Source organism: Ovis aries, chromosome 9 (genome assembly GCF_016772045.2).
Source record: "Ovis aries strain OAR_USU_Benz2616 breed Rambouillet chromosome 9, ARS-UI_Ramb_v3.0, whole genome shotgun sequence".
In the NCBI taxonomy this organism is placed as follows: Eukaryota; Metazoa; Chordata; class Mammalia; order Artiodactyla; family Bovidae; genus Ovis; species Ovis aries.
In genome coordinates, this window is record NC_056062.1 from 73,431,555 (window position 1) to 73,451,258 (window position 19,704).

General features: G+C 34.1%; 1 protein-coding gene across 49 annotated transcripts in view; it reads right to left on the bottom strand.

The window, feature by feature from the left end:
* RIMS2 (regulating synaptic membrane exocytosis 2) overlaps nucleotides 1–19,704 on the bottom strand; it is a 601,609-nt gene that overhangs the window by 146,574 nt on the left and 435,331 nt on the right. The window lies entirely within an intron of this gene.

The window sequence follows — 19,704 nt, forward strand, 5'->3', positions numbered from 1 at the left end:
AGATTTTTTAAACCACAGATACCGGCAAATTTAACAAATCATTACAATGATGATTATCTATGCAAACCATTTACTGTGACTTGAATAATCATTACCTAATAAATAATCGTATATGAGTAATAATTCACTGAAAATATTAGCTAGATAAAAACATTTTGGTAAAGCAAGTTGAATGGCAATAGTGTATAGCATAAATATTAATTAGATTAATTCAACTGATCTGTTTCTCCCCCTCAACCCCCCATCTCTCCCAGTATTCTGTTATATATTTTTGAGTTAATAACTGATCCATTTCTAAATGTAAAATATAAGAATTATTTTGAAGGTCCATAAAATATTATAATCAAATCCTTTATCTGAAATATATAAAGTGGGTAAAATATGGCCTTTCTAAATCCACTCTAACTTTTGACTTTGTTGGAATTCTTGATTATAAAAAAGTACATTAAAATTCTTTAAAAAATCATTGTCTTTTCCCCAGAAATATCTATGTAAATAAAACTATTATATTTGATTTTAAAAGAAAGTCTATTTATTTATAATGCATTTATTTAGAGAACATTCAGTCCATGATATTCTTTTTTCAAACTAAATTCATTTTAAAATAATGAAAACAATTACTTTAAACGACAATGTTTTCATCATTGCCCAGAATAACATTTCAATGGATGGATCCAACATTATCTATGTAAGCCAGCGTAACAAACATAAATAAATAAATATATATACACACACACTCACACACAAATAACTAGTATATATTGGCTAGCATAGATAATGCTGGATACACACATATATGGATTTTTTTCCATGAAATTTATTAAAAGTAAATTTGACCTCAAATGGAAGTATTTCATTTTATTTATATATTTTTGGGATACTTCATATATATTAAAAATAGACAAAGAAACTTTCCAATATTATTAAATTGTTCAATAGATACTATATTGTATTGGTGGAACTTTATCATTCTTATAATTTATAATAAAAGGGAGCATATTGCTATTTATATCTTTAAAAATAATTTATCATTGAATAGAAAAGCAATTTTTAATTTTTACTTATGGGATTATATTATCTAAATTCAAATGATAAGCCATAGCTTTTAACTCAGGAAGTATTAAGGTATAACCATTAAAAGCACATGCTCTGCAATGACACTGAATCACTGGTATGAATCCTGTTACATAAATTATTAGGTTTGTGATCTTGGGCCAATTGCATCTATGAGTTCCAGTTTTTTCTCTGTTAAAATATGGAGAACAATCATACCCAATTCCCAGGTTCACTGCAAGGATGAAATAAGATAATGCACATTAAGCACTTAGCACAACTCTGAACACCTAAGAAGTGTTTAATAAATGACAGATGATGACAATGGTGATGATGATGCTTACATAGCCGCTAAATACTGGCTTAGTATCAATTCCAGGAATATATTTACCAAAAGAATTATCAGGTAAAATACCCAACAGGAAGTTTATTTATTTTAAAACTGTTCTAAGCTACAACAAAAATATAACTATTTCTATGTATAAGAGACTCATTTCAGAAAACATATTTATACAGCAGATGAAATATTAAACCAAATGTTCTGACTGACTCTTGGTATGTCCTCAGGCCTCATCTTTCCCATCTGGCTGGGTTCACTTATATCCCATCACCTCACAGGGAGCTACTGATTCTCACCTTACCTGACTTTTGTATTTTAGTAGTTAGGGTTTTGACTTTGCAATTTCTAGCCTTTGTCTCCTTAGGTCATCACGGGTTCTGATCCTGATGTTATGATTCATAGGTACAGACGGGCCAGCCAAAGGCTTAAAAAACAATTTTTTTAAACACATATGGTATACACAGCACATATCTTTGGCTAAGACCTCTCAGATAATCTAGTTTGCTGAGCTAAAATTTTGGATAAGAAAATTTAAAGAAAGATAAGATTCCACACACTATAGTTTTACACCTTTATATAATTCATCACAAGCTACCTTTTGTTATAGGTATGTGTGTCTATTCATATTTAATTTTCAAACCTTCTATTAGAATATGAGCTCTGAAAAGCCAGAATAATATCCTCCTTATCTTTGTAACTCTCTTAGCACCTAAGAGTCAAAGATTCCATTTAAAATCTAAGGTTTAGTTTTTTTCACCAGTAAAATAAGGATAAATCTCATTTTAGGAGTTCTTGGGAGGGGTAAGAGAAATAACATAATCAAAATACCCAATAGCATGCTTTGCACACAGCGGTTGTTCACTTCCAGCACCTAAAGCAGCAGGTCTAAATAAAAAGACACTGAATGGATTAGTTTAAGTAAAAAAAGACTACAAATTCGCTGAGAGGTCTAGTTTGATGATGACTTTGCTGCCTCAACGAGGCTTGCACCAAATGCATTTCTCTATTTCTAGTAACTGAGCATGTGTACCTTTGGGATATAGCTCAGGTTTCTGTTACAAATAGACACATGATAAACAGAATAAGAAATTTGGAAAGTAAGAAATAATAGAAAAAAACTTATAAGTAAAGCTTCAGAAGGACATATTTTGAATACATTTAGAATATAACATCTTCATGTATACAATTCCCCCAAACACCCAAATAAAAGTAATAATTGACCTACCATGGGAGTTTACTTTTAAAGTCATTCAATCTTTTTGCTTTTCCAAAAGTAAGATAAATGAAAGTTATATAATTTATATAATTTAAAGGTGAGACAGAAGCAGCCAAATTATTACACCAAGGTAATGAGTTATGGATGTGAATAAGTTCCTTTAGGAAATGGTTGGTATTGCTTTGGCACTATACAATAATGTTTTAAATGACTAGCATGTATTAGTTTACAGCTGACAGATGAAAAATAGATGACATGCTCATCATTATCTTTAATGGAACAAAAACAAAGAAGGTTTACTGCATAGAATATCAGGATCTCAGCTGAAAACTGTGCTGACTGGAGATCATTAAAGTCTTGGACTACAGTGAGGAAGCTTTTCCCGACAACATTTTGATGTTTTGTACAGTACTATTAAGCAGATCATAAAGTAGAAAAATTTACAGGAAATTATTATTCTTCAGGATGTTCCAGACTTTAGAGTTCTTAAGTGGCCTGGAAAAGTTAATGTTCTCCCTATTTATCTAAATCAGTGGAAAGTAACAGAATATCAGCAGAGCTCTACTGCAAGGAAAGTTATTATCAAATTTTTATAATAACATCCCTGAGAAAAAACCCTCAAATTTCTAAGATAAAATTTTCATTTTCTCCAGTATATTCAAGTTCTTAAATTAGTCATTTCCTTGTTTGCTTTCTCTGCAGCATCTCAGCAACTCATGTCATTTGAGCTTTGTATATGAACTTCTGTGAGAGTTCCTGAAGCATTGCTTGTCTTCAATTTATTGAATCTCACCATAAAACTACAATCTGTTGTCTAAAACACTAGTCTGAGAATTGGTTATGGCAAAATACCGGGAAGCAATAAAGTCCAAGCTTGAAGAAAAATGTTTTAGGCCATCAAGAAGTATTTGGAGGAATATTCATATCATATTCAGAGATAAAACATGAATAGGTCAAATGGTAGGGAAAAATTGGGGCAAACAAAATCTTTGAAAGAGAAGAGAGAAGCTGAAGTTCTAGGCAGGGCTCTTGATACTGGTCAGGGGATCTAGAAGACACAAGCACAGAGCAGAGGAACTCTTGGCACTGTGGTAAATTAAACAATCACAAGAGCAAGAAGATGCTCTTATTTGCATCACCTTATTTTCATTTCATGTAATAATTCAAACAGAGTGGATGCTGTCTTTTGTTAGTACCACACCTGTAGGTACTCTCTTTTTAAGGAACTATTTCTAGATGTTCTTTTTTCTGTCTACAGCTCTTATCTCTAGCCAAAGTTCTTATCATTGTCTGATTTGAATGCTGCACTGTGCAAAAATCAATCAATAGATCATTTTGTTTAGATAGGACTCCTAAAGAAGGTACGTGTGATAAATCCTCTGCTTTGGAGGGAGAAGACAATGAGGAAGGGCCAGAGAAAACTGAGGAATAATTTAAGATTTAGCTTTGTAAACAGTACCCTGCAAATGAAATCCCAGCTAGAAAACTCTTAATTTCTTCCCAAAGAATTGATCACTGCGTTGAGTGCTCCTGAACTACTTTATTCGTGCCTTTCTTATACTTTTATCACGTCTCTGGTTCTCCATGTCTCTGTCTCTTTCCTATCTATCTATCTACCTTCTACCTATCATTTTTTCTTGCTAGATTGTAAATTCCTTGAGGATAATTATTGCCATATTTATTTTAGTATTCCCATTATCTAGATCAGTAATGCCTAACTAGGAACTCAATGAACTTTTAATGAATAGAAGTGAGTGGAATGGTTGTTTTATCTGGGCTATATCCTGAGGTATTGTCTCCAGTATAAAGTATCAAACTGGAGTATAAAGTGAAAAAGTCAAAGTGTTAGTTGCTCAGTCATATCGGACTCTTTGTGTCCCCATGTACTGTAGCCCACCAGGCTCCTTTGTCCATGGGAGTCTCCAGGCAAGAATCCTGGAGTGGGTTGCTATTCTCTTCTCCAGGGGATCTTCCTGACCCAGGGATCAAATCCAGGTCTTCTGCATTGCAGGCAGATTCTTTACCATCTGAGCCACCAGGGAAGCCCAAGTCAGAGTATAAACTATGGCAATGAGAGCTGAATAGAGTTTAGGCAGTTAATCCTTTCATTCTCTGTAATGGGTACAGATAGGAAGTGGTGTGCTAATACATGTTTAACAATCAGCTATCCAAAGGGAAAAATTCTGATTTAGAGTTGGCTGATTTCTGAAGAACAAATACTCCCACTATGGCTGATTTCCCCAGGTGGCGCTAGTGGTTAAGAACCTGCCTGGCAATGCAGGAGACTTAACCACGTGTTTGATCCCTGGGTCGGGAAGATCCCCTGGAGAAGGGCCCAGCAACCCACTTCAGTATTCTTGCCTGGAGAATCCTATGGGCAGAGGGGCCTGGAGGGTACAGTCCATGGGGTCACAGAGTCAGACACGACTGAAGTGACGTAGCAGGCATGACTGATCTCAAGTTACCAACCAAGTGGTCACTGAATGAGAGGTTGGCGCATACCACCAGGGGTGGGGGTCCAGAAATAAATGCACTTTGTAGGACTCTCAAAGACATGTTAGGAGACAAGAAGTAAAGGACAATAAGATATCATATCTGCAAATTACTCATCTTGTGAAAGATGGAATAAGAATCGCTTAAGGTAAAGAAACGCAGTTGTGGACAGAGCAGCCATTAGCTTGGAGGTCAAGACTTACTAAAGAGCCACTACTCTTGGTCTGAAGGAAACTGATAAGTTTCTTGGAGAATTTGTAGAGGAAGAATTATCACTAGTAGTCATGATGACTTTCCCAAAGACTTGGCTCTGTGAGAATTCTGTATCTGTTAGGAATCAGTGTTTCCCCGAGAAACCTCATCCTGTATTTACTTTCATTGATTCCTCACGATTTTCAGAGATGGAAATGCCAGTTCTGCGATGAAATCCAGGTTTAGAAATCTTATGTGGCTGTAGAGCTTGTGCTTTTGCCTTTAACAAATGCATTTACCATTTTCTTTCTCAGGATCCGTAACTCTTACTCCATTCTAACCTATTATTTATTAGAACTGTTCTCAAAAACAAACAGATATCAAACATATCCTAATTACCAGCCAGTAGTGTCTCTTTAGTGTTCTTTGTTTTTGATTTTGCTATTACGTCTGATGCTGTTAAAGTCCAGTCCTCTCTCTTCCTGAAGCTTTTCCATTAGTTAGTTCATTCAGTTGCTCAGTCGTGTCCAACTCTTTGGTTCGCAGCACGCCAGGCCTCCCTGTATGGCTTCTCAAATAATGTCACTCATGGCTTCTCCCCTTTCTCTCTATTCATTCTTAATCTCTTTTGCTGGCTTTACTTTCTCTTACTTGATTTTAAATTACACTTTCCCCAAAACGTCAATCTTTAGCCTTCTTTTCTTTTCACTATATATATTCCCACAGAATGATATAATCTATTATCTACTCAGGTAATGATTCAAAATATCTTTTACCTTTCACTTCTCTCCCAGGCTTCAGACCTGTATTTCCAGATGCTAACAGGACATTTCCCATACGTTGTTTTGTAGGTACATCAAATTCAATGTGGCCAAAACCAAATTTATTCCCTTTCACCCTTAACCAGCTTTTCTTGTATCTTTATATTCCCTCCATTATCTAATAGGCTCAATAACCAACTAAAATCTAGAAATCTAGTGAGTTATCCTTGACTTCTCTTTGTCCAAAATTCCCCATTCTAATAAATCAAGAAATACCAGTCATTTAATGCAAATGAATGTCTTGATATTTAGCTACTTGGGGCTTATGAATGGATCCTTGTCTTTTTAAAAAATTTGTTTATTTTTAATTGGAGGATAATTGCTTTATAATGTTGAATTGGTTTCTGCCACATGAATCAGCCATAGGTATACATATGTCTCCTCCCACGCCTTGATCCTCCCTCCCACCTTCAACTCCTCTAGGTTGTCACAGCACCAGGTTTGAGCTCCCTGCATCATACAGCAAATTCCCACTGGCTATCTATTTTACATATGGTAATGTATCTGACTAAACGCTTCTCCAAGTCCTCAGATTAGAAGCTTGTGAGATCTAGCTAGAATTAATAAATAATCATAAGGAAACTCTTCTTAGCCATCAGAATTTCTGATCTCTGTCCTTTGTAAATATCTTTAAATATTACATGACTCATTATACAATTTTTTGCAGAATATTTATGTATCCTATTAGGACACAGGATATAGATATTACAGATACTGTAATCTGTAACTTCCTAAAAGTTGTAACAGAAATAAGACATGAGAATTTAGCAGTAGGATAATGATCCTGGGAATCTGTAGCAGGAAGAAAAATTTTAAAAAAGTAATGGATTGAAGATATGAAGCAGGGCTCCCTTTCAAATATTAATTAGGTCCTATCAGGGAGGGAAGTGGGAGGCATAAATTGGGAAACTGGAATACACATAGAAACACAACTATATAGAATATATAATTAATAGCCTATTGAATAATATAAGAAACTCTATTTAATACTCTGTAATGATCTATATGGGAACAGAATCTTTTAAAAAGTGTATATATATGTATATATAACTCGCTCACTTTGCTACACAGCAAAAACATAACACTGTAAATCAACTATAAAAGAAAAAAGTAAGTAATAAAGTAATTTAAGGTATTTGCATTTTAAGAGAATCAGACTAAGTAATAGCCTGAATAGTACTGAAAAACCTAAAAGGGCTTGATAATTGCCTTGACTCATCAAATTTAAGGGCAGATATAATTGCATTCTGTTGAAAATCTGGAAAAGGCCCACTACCCATATTTTTTTCTGTGAGAAGATAGTGAAGGATCACTTGGGTTTGGATGAAGATCATTTTGGATGGAGTCAACAATCAAACGTGGGAAGGAATAACAATTATGTCTAGCTTGGACTATACCAACAGCCTCTGACCGGGACTCTTTAACAAGGACTTAAATGGATCCTTTTCAAATCTGTTGTAATTATACCATCAGAATTATATGCAAAAAACACAAATTTGTTCATATTTGTGACTTTTTCAAAAATCTTCAAAGACCATAACTGTAAAGGAGAACATTCTAGATTTTTAACTGAGAGATTTAAAGCTCTCCACAACCTGGTCCCAAGCAATTTTTCCATTCTTACCTTCTAATATGTATCCTGTTTTGTTTGATATTACTATTCTAAAGAACTACTAGCTGTTCCTTAAACATAGCTTGTGTTCACATGCTTTTTTTTAAGTAATTTTTTTTTTTACTTTATAATATTGTATTGGTTTTGCCATACATCAACATGAATCCGCCACAGGTGTACATGTGTTCCCCATCTTGAAACCCCCTCCCACCTCCCTCCCCGTACCATCCCTCTGGGTCAATGTTCATATGCTTTTATGTTATAACTTTGCTTAAGGACATGTATTATTATTATTATATTATTATTATATTATATTATTATTATTATATCATATATTATTCTGTAATGTATTCCCAGATTTCTTTAAGCCACATGAATATTTCTCTTTTTATTCTTCCTTTGCATGGTTTACTTTTATTATGTTACTTAATATAACCTATTTTCTATGAGCAATACTTATGTACATGTGTTTCCCTGATTTGATTATGAACTTTTAGATGGGAAGGACTACCCTTGCCTGCCTTTGCCTTTGGAGAAGAAAATGGCAACCCACTCCAGTATTCTAGCCTGGAAAATCCCACGGACAGAGAAGCTTGGAGGGCTACAGTCCCTGGGGTCACAAAGGGTCAGACACGACTGAGTGACTGAGCACGCACACAGGCCTCTGCCTTTTCTCCCAGCCTCCACTTGTTTCTTCCTCTCTCTTCTGTTTTTCTTTTCTTCCTTCTTTTCCCCCTTCCTTCCATTATTCCTTCCTCCTTCACTTGGTCCTTGATTTTTTAAAAATTATTATTTACTTATTTCTCTGATAATTTTTTCTTTTAATGTTGCAAAACCAGAATTCAGACTTATAGCTGACCAGCTTTAGAAACACCCCCGGTATGCAGTTCAGTAACAGGAAAGAGAAAGTTACTACATGTCCCTTGAGATCACAAAATATGTTCAGACATAAAAAAGAGGACTCACAAAACCACACTTTAAGAAAAAAAAAAAAGCCCAAGAAAGGTATTTGATATTAAAAACATACTTTTAGTTATTCACTCATCACTGATTCATTCAAAAAAATAACAATATTTTAAAGCTGAAAGTGACCTCAGAGAAGATGTAATATACTTTCCTTATTTTATAGATGAGAAAATTTAGAGACCAAGAAGTTAATAAATTGACTAAGCTCATAAAACTTGTTAGTATTAGACTTTCTATTTTCATTAAAAAAAATCTGCAAGCTACAATTTCACATTTAATGGGATACAAGGCAAGCATATTCAGAATCAAACCACTTTAAAAAATTCACATACTGTTTTCTTCTTTAAGTATATACTTTAAAATAAAGATTTTCTTTTCTGAGATTTTGAAAACTATATAAAATGACATGTAAAATTGGAATACAAAGCCAGCATGGAAATACAACAACACTTTTATAATTTATGTACTTATAACTCTACTTGGATGAATTTTAAACAAGTAAAACTATTAAATAATTAAAAATCACACAAACATCTTTTATGTCATATTGAAATAACACCTTCACATTCCATTGAAAATCCAGATTTTGGTTGTTTTGGGCAAAAACTGAAAATGGGCTTAAGAAATAACTTGTTCTTATGTGACTGGACCCTGAAGACTGTTAACCTTGGGGGGTGAATATGCCTTGTCATGAAAATGACCTGAAAAGGGCCAATCATAAAATCACAGACATTTTCTTTGTTAGTACAAAAGTTATATTAAACTTGTGGGTAATGTTTTATCCATCAGAATGGAGTTCAACTGTCAGGTTTTTGTTATTACTCCCATCTCATCTGTTATAATAAATAATAAGAACAGCTACCATTATGGGCATTCCCACATGCCAGTATGAATTCTGTATACTTTTACATATAATATTTCTACCTCATAAAATTATCACCAGCTAAAAGTTCCTGCTCTCGTATCAGTTACATTCCAAGGCTAGCTATATTATTTTTAGACTGGAGTATTATTTTATAATCTTCAAAACTGATGAAATAGAAATTATCAAAATTCTATGCTTAGGAAAACATTAGTAAACTAATTTTGCTAATAAATAATATCTGTAATCCTCACAACTGATGAAAAATTACAACTAATTTTTGTGCTCATGAAGAAAGTTTTTATATAATAAATTATAGATATGTTCAAATTATAATTAGCCAATTAAACTCATATTAGAGATATCAGATATGGAGGACTGCATGCTGCCCTAGCTGACTGAGTGCCTTAATTGAGTAAATGTTTTAAGTCTCACTTCAAACTTAGTTATAATTTATTTCATGTGAAGTGTAAGATAAAAACATTACACACATAAACTTATTCTCTAAATCATAATTATTACACCATAAGTTAGTTAAAATTTTCAATTATTTGTGAGAATACATTAAGTAAAAAGCCTGACCCTGAGCAGAGATTACTGAATCAATAAAGGAAACAACAGTAGATTAAGAAAATGAAATATAAAAATATCTAGTACAAATCTAATTTTGAAGATTAGGCTATGAGATTAAATGATTTGCTTAGTTAGTGAGGAAGTTGCCTAAAACCCATGTGTTAATACCTAATGATTTTTTTTTCTATGCAGCCTCCAAAGTACCATGTGTTTGTGTAGCACTTACAGATAACAAGGTTCCCTCAGTTTGCACACAGGAAAAAGCTGGGTTGTGAACTCTTGGGCAATTTACCCAACGTCTTAGCGTATAACGGGTAGAATCAAGATTAGAACCCTAGTCTTCCAAATTTTTCTGAGTATTCTTTTTACTATGATTAACTCTAGACAAAAACCAATAATCATATATCCCTTAGAAAATTTGTTTTTGACTCTTAGGTGATAACCTACATACACTCTCTCCAGAAATTTGTTTCTTGTCCCTACTTGTCCGTGGAGAGTCTACAAAGATGAATAAACTATATATCCATTCTCAAGAAGTGTATAGTTTAATAAAAAGGTGTGGAAAAAGCACCATATAAGACAGGATATATGTATTTTAGGAAGCGATAAATGCCATGGTTGGTTCATAAGGTTTATATGTTTTCATATCTCTGTTGTTTTGAATATTCTTCTACTTATAATTTTTATATGACTATACTTAACCCTTTTGAATTATGTGAAATTTGAGTTGGAAAGAATGTTTTTGCCCTATTTATCACCTTTCCTTTTTTCCTTATTTCCCTTATTCTCCTCGATTCTATAAAGCAAGATCTCTCACCCCTTGGTGACCTGTATCTTTCATCCCTTTATCCCCTGTAGGGCGTCCTAGTTGTTAGCAAGCAAGCAACCCTGGACGTCTTAGGAAAGCAAAGGTGAATGCATAAATTGCTATTTTTGCTGAAGGTAAAAGAAAAATGTTTCCCTCTTGTGTTCTTTGGAAATATACTGAAAGAAATTATGCTCTTGGCAACAGCAGCTATTGTCCACAGGTTGACCCTTTTACCAGCAAGTAGCCAGATGCAATTTATTTAAAATTCTTTCTATATTTACTAAAAAAGGGAGAAATAAATTACAGTTCCTTCTGTAATTCTGTAGTGTTCTTTAACACATAAGTTGGTTCTACTCATCTCAAATGACTTCTTGATAATTTAAAAAAAAATCTATTTTATATTTCCTGAACTGACATGTGGTTTTCCTGGCCTGACATGTGATTATACAGTAGGGGCTAGCAATTCACAAATAAAATGCAAAGAAAGAGGACACATGTTTAAATGTTTGCCTCAGAAGACATCTAAAATTTAAATGTGGTCTTATAACTAAGGAAAATGCTTTTTAAAATGAACTGCCAAACACGAATATTTCATATCCTAGGATGTGAGAAGGTAGTTGGAAAAACAGAGAACAGTGAACACAATTTTAAGAATCAAAAAGTCTGAAACAAAATGGCTATAGTTTATTGCTTAAAAACCCATATTTACAGTACAATAAAATATGCTTTCATAATTCATTAAGGTAATAAACTAAATATTATTAACTACTTTGCAGAGATATATTGTAACTAAACTGCATATCCTCAAAATTCATATGTTGTAGTGCTAACTTCTAGTATCTCAGAATGTGACTGTTTTGGAGATAAAGCCTTTAAAGAAGTGATTAAGGTAAAATGAAGTCACACTGGTAGGCCTTAATCCAATATGACTGGAACATAGACACAACAGAGGGATGACCCTTTGAGGACATGGCAAGAGGGTGGCCATCCCCACGCCAAAGAGAAATATCTTGAAAGAAATCAAACCTGCCAATACTTTTATCTTGGACTTCTAGTCTCCAGACTGTGGGAAAATTAATTTCTGTTGTTTAAACAACCTAGTCTATGACATTTTGTTATGGCAGCCCTAGCTAATTAACATAAGATGTAAAGAAAAAAGAAACTTAAAGTTAGAAACTTTTACATCCAAAGATTATTCACAGATAAAAATATAAAATTTCTAAAATTCTACTATTAAGTTTTTAACTGTAGGTCTGTTACATAAAGTGAGGTATATTGGTACCTGTGAGATGAGGAAGAAATAAATAGTTGTTATTTCCATCAGTTAAAATATGGAGGAGAGAAATTTTCCTTTGGCTCAGAGCTTTAAGGATGTGTGTGTATGTATAGACATATATACAGAATCAAATTATGTATAAATATAATTTTATCTCTCTATTTTTAAAGTTAAGTACATTCCAGCTGGCTAAAGAGTAGACATGACAAGAATAATAATCTGAGGCAGATCAAAAGTTAACTAACCTGAATGAGAGAACCCAAATCACTTTTTATGCTCTTTAGATTATCAATAATTTTTACACTTTTCCTTCCTTTCCACTCCCATATTTTTCAGGATTATTTTAAAGATATACTAATCTATATCTAGGATATTGTTGATGGCAACAAATATAGACCTGGTAAGAGCAAGGTATCTGCTGAAAATGATTTCTCTTTTTCTCTTTCTTCCCCATCACCATCACCATCACCATCCCACCATCATCATACTATAGCTAACATTTCCTTTTTCCTTAGGGCTTCCCTTGTGGGGGATTCAGCTGGTAAAGAATCTGCCTCTAATACAAGAGACCTAGGTTTGATCCCTGGGTTGGGAAGATCCCCTGGAGAAGGGAAAGGCTTAAGAGTTATACATACAGATTTAATCTTGAAAAGAATCCTTTGAGGTAGGTATTATTATTAGCACTCTGTGCTAATTTTGCTAAAGAGTATGAAGCTAACTTATTGCAAGGTTATGCAGAAATGAGCACAACTAGAGAAAATTGACAAAGTAGAATAGACTTTTACAGAAACTCTATGTTTTAGGGAAGAAATCCAGGTGCAGCCACTGGCATTCTCCCTGACATCTTCATCAGTAAGTGATAAGATTTCTTGACTTTGTTTGGGATGGAAACTTTAAGTAGGTGATCTTAATTCTGATTTTTTTAAAAACGAAACCATTTTGCTGGACATCTGGCTAGACTAAGCTTAGCAGTTTTTTTTTTTTTTTTTTTAATGTGAATCCTACAGCTTATTCCAAGAAAGGATACTTCATTTCTTCCTGTAAGACACCTTAACCTATTCCTTGAGGACCTCACAGAGTAGAGATTGGGTTACTAAAATCACTCCTAATTAGAACTCTCTTGCTTTGTGTATTGGATGATTCCATCTAATGCTGGTACAATGCTGTCTGTTTCATGCAAATATCAGGTTCTCTGGGTAGCTTAAGAATCAGCGCTCCAGTGGGCACCCAGCCCAGAGCAATTATGCTATTGTTGGGCGGTGTTGTGTGCTACCAGAAACTCAACTTTTCTGTTTATCCATAAAGAAAATTTCCTTATCATTTTATTTTAATTGCTGCTATAAAATTATATCTTTCATTTCTTCACCTTCAATAAATAAATGTATTTTCATATATCATCTCAGGGCTTTGTATAAGGCTACCTAATCTACATTTTAAAATTGACTTTTTATAAATTTGGTTTTTCAGTTTTCAGATCCATTTATGTCAATGCTGTTACAGAGTATTTCTTTTAAAATACCTATAGCCATATTTCATCCATTAATCAACTTTCCGAGAACCAGTCAGGCTCATACAAAGTCAACCTTGATAACATCATTTCTGAATTTCAGTAATTCAGTCTGTAATTTCTCATCATATGTTCTGTGCTCTTTTTATCTATATATCCTTTGAAGATTCATAAATTATTTCTCCTTAAATTTTATTTTTTGGTGGGATCTCTGCTGCTTTAATCTATTTGAGAATAAAGGGAACATTCAGTGATATGAGTTATACTAAAATCCTTTTCATTAGTTCAATTACTTCTTTCCCACTTCCTTTTTGACATTATCATATTCACTTCTGGTGTCTATGAAACATTTGTTGTTATTATAAAATAATATAACAAATATCTTTACCATTTATTAAGCAGTTTACTAAAAGCTAGACCATATATATACATTATCTTATTTCCTCCTAATCATCAACATATAAAATAGATAAGAAATAGATCTCAAAGCCTATTGAATAAAGAAACTGAGAAGAGGAGGTTAAACTACCCAAAGTCACTCAGGCGGAGTTTGCTTAACTCCAGGCTGGGATCTCATCTTGGACACTGGCCTCATTTTGATATTAGAGTCTTGAAGTACTCCTGACTCACAAACAACAAACACACAAGAATCACATATATGCCTCTCCTTACCAGCTCCTACCCATCTCCCCTCTTTTGGAGTCCCAACTGTTTGTGTGTTGAAAGTCAAAACATTTAAGGCTGGCCTTGAATGTGTATTTTCAGTGTTGAGAAGAGAATGGAAGGTGAAGGTGAAGTCGCTCAGTAATGTCCGACTCTTTGCAACCCCATGAGAAGAGAATAAGATCTAATAAAGGGAACAGCTTAGTTAACAATGGCAATTTATTTGCCAAAAACATTTTGCCTTGAACTGTCTGAATTTTTTATATTGATACTGCCTACAACTTCATCTTGTGAGGTTTACTTGTATTTATAGAGCTTTTCTTTTTCTTAAAGAAACTGTCTCTGTGCTATGTAGTTCATATTGTAATTTAAATTACTTTAGTGGGCGTGCTTTCTTCCTAATACGCCTCTTTGAAACCAGTGAAAGTGAAAGTGTTAGTCACTCAGTCGTGTCCGACTCTTCGTGATTCCATGGACTGTAGCCCACAAGGCTCCTCCATCCATGGAATTCTCCAGGCAAGAATACTGGAGTGGATAGCCATTCCCTTCTCCAGGGGACCTTTCTGACCCAGGGATTGAACCCAGGTCTCCCACGCTGCAGGCAGACTCTTTACCGATGGAGCCACCAGGGAAGAGCTAAAATTAGTGGAAGTATCTTTAAAAGACAAGAAGCCTGGGAGAAGAGGTGCCAAGTGCCCCATTAGATATATACAAAGAAGGATAAAAGATCTTTTCCTTTCTTTTGCTCCATTGTACCCTGATCCCAGAACACTAAATGGATTAATATGAACTTCTGGTTTGCATCTGAAAAATTCTGGGAAATTTATTGACTATATTACTTAATTTTAGAGAGATAAACATGAAAACCGAAAATTTTAGGTGCTAAAATAGGGATAAGATACTTCTGTGATAATTTCATGGGAACATTAGCACCAAAAGAGAGCATTGTTTTCTATAGGAAAATAAACTTTGATTTCCAAATAAACACAGTATCAATAAACTATAGTTTCCCTGTTGAAATCTTATGGACTACCCTTTAAAAAACAATCCTCTGAATTCATTTAAAAACACTAAATATGGCTAAATAAAAAAGCAAACATCATATACTTAAATATTATAAAATTCTCCATATCAATTTTCATATATACACACACTGTTTATCAATTATTGCTAATTATTGTAATCATATTACTCATGGGAAGGTAGTTGGCTTATGCTGAAGTATAACTCACATTGTTAAATCTAATAAATCACATTCTTCTAAACCAATGGGGAGCAGAGAATATTGGTTTTAAGTTGATCCTTAAATTTTTTTGAGAGTAGAACAGGTGAATCACATTTAAGCTAGGATAAAGAGAATGTAACAGGCATGAAAGGGTTCACAGGCTGGCTGCATAGTTAAATTCTGTTTTGAGGGGGAAAGCCCTGAGAATTCATCCACTGATTAAACAGAATCATGTCTGCACCTGGATTTGATTAAATATTTAATTAATTAATTAGCTCTTATTAAATACAGGATGTCTACTTACAAATTTCCAAATATATTTAAAATATACTTGGAAAGACAGTAACTTTAAAGGCACTGTTCTACAGGTGCTCTCAAAGTGAATTACTAAGGAGATATTTTATAAATTAGTAATACTTGTTTATAACTATCAGTGCAGAACACTTGAGAAATTCAGGAAGGCAATGCCATTTAAAACATGAAATATACAGTTTTTAAAAAAACTTCATTAACAATTATATCCCATCAAAACTTCTTCATAGCTTCACTAGAATTTCAGGACTATAGCTCAGAGGTACAGCACATGCTCCATGGCTTTTAAACTTAATCTGTTATCTCAAAATTGAAAACGAAGTTTAGCTACAAATAATACTTTCCATGATTTAATGTGAATTGGTATAGATTACTTAATCTTTCTATCTATGGCTTAGTTCTCTTCCTTATACATGTTTTTTCAAGAATGAGTTAATATATTGAAAAGAATACTGGAGTGGGTAGCCTATCCCTTCTCCAGGGGATCTTCCCAACCTAGGAATTGAACTAGGGTCTCCTGCATTGCAGGTGGATTCGTTACCAGCTGAGCTATCAGGGAAGCCCAATATATTGAAGCACATAGGCCAACAGCAAATATTTAGCTGGTACTTGCTAATCAAACAAGGAAGAAAAGAAGGGTAATATAGGGTAAATATCCCTAGTTAAGAAGAAAGGGATGCTGTTGAAAATTTTAATATAAAGAATTGTTAGTATGGAAATGAATAATAACTAAGTCTATAGATGCACTTGACTGGAAAAAGGATCCTCCACAATTTTCTCTTTCATCCATGAGGGAGGTAGTCCAAAGCAGGGATGATAGGCACACAGATGATCCAGCAAAGACAGTTCCACATTAGGAAATTCAGAGTGGAACAAAATAGAGTTGTGTTTTGGATTCTCTTAAAATCTTAATGATTTGATTGCCTTTTTGGTTAGGCTGAGAGCGTAACTCCAGCAATTGAAAACAGATTTCTAAGTATTTGGCATTCAATAGGTAGGATTTGTTAGAAACTAGGAGAGGGCTTGTAAAGATCAGATCACTTATTCTCAAAGGAAGGCTCCATTTTTAAGTGACATCATTCATCATTTTCTTCTGAATAAAACCCTTAAAAAGGAAGTCAACTCAGTTACCTAGAAGTAAATTCTATAAGCAGCCTGTCTTAGAGCAGTGATGCTCAAACTATAGTCCACATCAGAATCATTTGGCAGGTTTGCTAAAACACAAGAACCTCACTCCTAGAGTTTTGTTTAAGCCATCCATGGGGTTGCACAGAGTCGGACACGACTGAAGCGACTTAGCAGCAGCAGCAGCAGCAGTTCTAGAGCAGGCCAGATAACTGCATTTCCAAAAATTCTGAAGTGACGTTGATGCTACTGTCTGGAATTACAGTTTGAAAACCACTGCCTTAGCAAATACATAGGAAATTATGTTGCTTAGCATAATTAGTCCTTTGCCAAGACTTAAATCTTCTCTAACCTAAAATAATTGGTGTCAAAGTTATAAAACTTTTGAGGTCTCAAGCTTTAATTTATGAAATGGAATGTAATCAAAACTTGTTTTTCTAAAAATAAAATTTGAGCCACACTTATAGTATTCCTTTGGTTCATTCTCTTGTAATAAATTTATCAGGTATCCATAACAAGAATCACTGGCATTGCTTCTCAGGAACTTTTTATTGTATGAACAATGTAAATCATATGAGTGATCCAGTTTCTCTTGTAAGGAAGCTCACAGTCAGAATATAAGCCCCACATGTAGGCACAAAGGATCTCACACTATGCATTTTGTTCACAAGCTTTACTTCTGGTATTACCTTGTTGTGTCTTGACTTCATTTTCCCTTGATACTCATTTCTTCATTGACAATAATATTATATGTATTTTAAAAATCACCTAATTCCTTCATGAAGTACAGTGGGGTATAAACAAACATGAAACAAATGTGTTATACTATGTTTATGGAAGTTTTAATATCCTATTTTATCAGGATTTCATGCCTTGATTTTTAGATTATACAAAATGAATAAATGAGAGATTTGGCATAGCAGATGCCACAAAAGATTATGCCTATTTAGCCCTGCTGCTGTTGCTGCTGCTAAGTCGCTTCAGTCGTGTCCGACTCTGTGCGGCCCCATAGACGGCAGCCCACCAGGCTCCCCCGTCCCTGGGTTTCTCCAGGCAAGAACACTGAAGTGGGTTGCCATTTCCTTCTCCAATGCATGAAAGTGAAAAGTGAAAATGAAGTCGCTCAGTCATGTCCAACTCTTCACGACCCTGACTGCAGCCTACCAGGCTCCTCCACCCATGGGATTTTCCAGGCAACAGTACTGGAGTGGGTTGCCATTGCCTCCTCCAATTTAGCCCTTGACAGATATATTTTTAAAAGTACCTGGAAAGGCATAGCAATCAGTTCCGATATCAAGCTCAAAAGGTTAGAGATATATCTGCAATGTTGTATCATTACAAATCTATTTTCTATGAAATTCACTGAACCTATTTGAAGTTATTCATATTTTCATCTAAGAGGAAAATTTTTAGAAGTTTAGGGCCTGCAAAGCAAAGGCAAGGCTGTGTTTTGTTGGTCTTAAATTTACCTTTCTCTTGGCTTTAGGCCCGTGCCATTTCCAGGACAACAGAATGCTGTGATGAACAATCCTGTATGCACCACATCGGTCAATATTCATGTAATTTGGAAAAGAGATTGCTGGTTTGGAACATGACGCTGATGTAAGAATATCTGTCTCCTCTAGGTCATATAACAGAGGAACTAAAAATGTATACTGCCTACCATATACACATATCCAGCATAGTCAGTTATGCTTTACTTAATAAATCTTATTTTTACTGAAGATTGGGGTATAATTGAGAGAAACTGAAGTTTCAGAAGGTAAGGATAAAACAGACCCAAGTATAGAAAAATCCAAACTGCTTTTCTCTAGTACACAGATAAATAGACCACAAATATTACATGACTGTAATTATGAGAGTATATAATAACTAAATATTATGAATAAGCTTTGGACTCAGAGGGAGAGGGAGAGGGTGGGATGATTTGGGAGAATGACATTCTAACATGTATACTATCACGTGAATTGAATCGCCAGTCTATGTCTGACGCAGGATGCAGCATGCTTGGGGCTGGTGCATGGGGATGACCCAGAAAGATGTTATGGGGAGGGAGGTGGGAGGGGGGTTCATGTTTGGGAATGCATGTAAGAATTAAAGATTTTAAAATTAAAAAAAAAAAAAGAATACAAAATATAACAAAAACTAAAGATAATTTAAAGAAAACACCATTCCCATTATCTTTGAAATTCTAAGAATGATTCATTACGATCCCAGTCTCTTTCCTCCTGACAGTTGTAACCAGTAGCCTGAAATATGTTTAATAGTCCATTGCTTGCTTTTATCATTTTATCACATATATCTCCAAATAAATACAAACGTGATGTGAAAGGAGTCAAAAAAAAAAAAAATAAGCTTTGCTAGTTTCATCTTTTTGTTAAATCTTAAATAGCTACATTAGAGCAAAGTCTTTTCATGACTTTGGGAATGAATAATATGATAAACCTAAAAATGTTTTGAAAATATAAAGGCAGTGAAGAGCACAAACAATAAAAAGAATACTTTTTTCCTATATTGGAAGACTTCATACCTCAATTTATTACCAAAAAGTGGTTCAAAAAGATTCTCTCTAAGAAACCTGTTGAATTCCTTACAACATCTCATGAGTATGTATTTTGTTTCAAAAACTTATCAAAAATCAGATCGAATTAAAATACTAT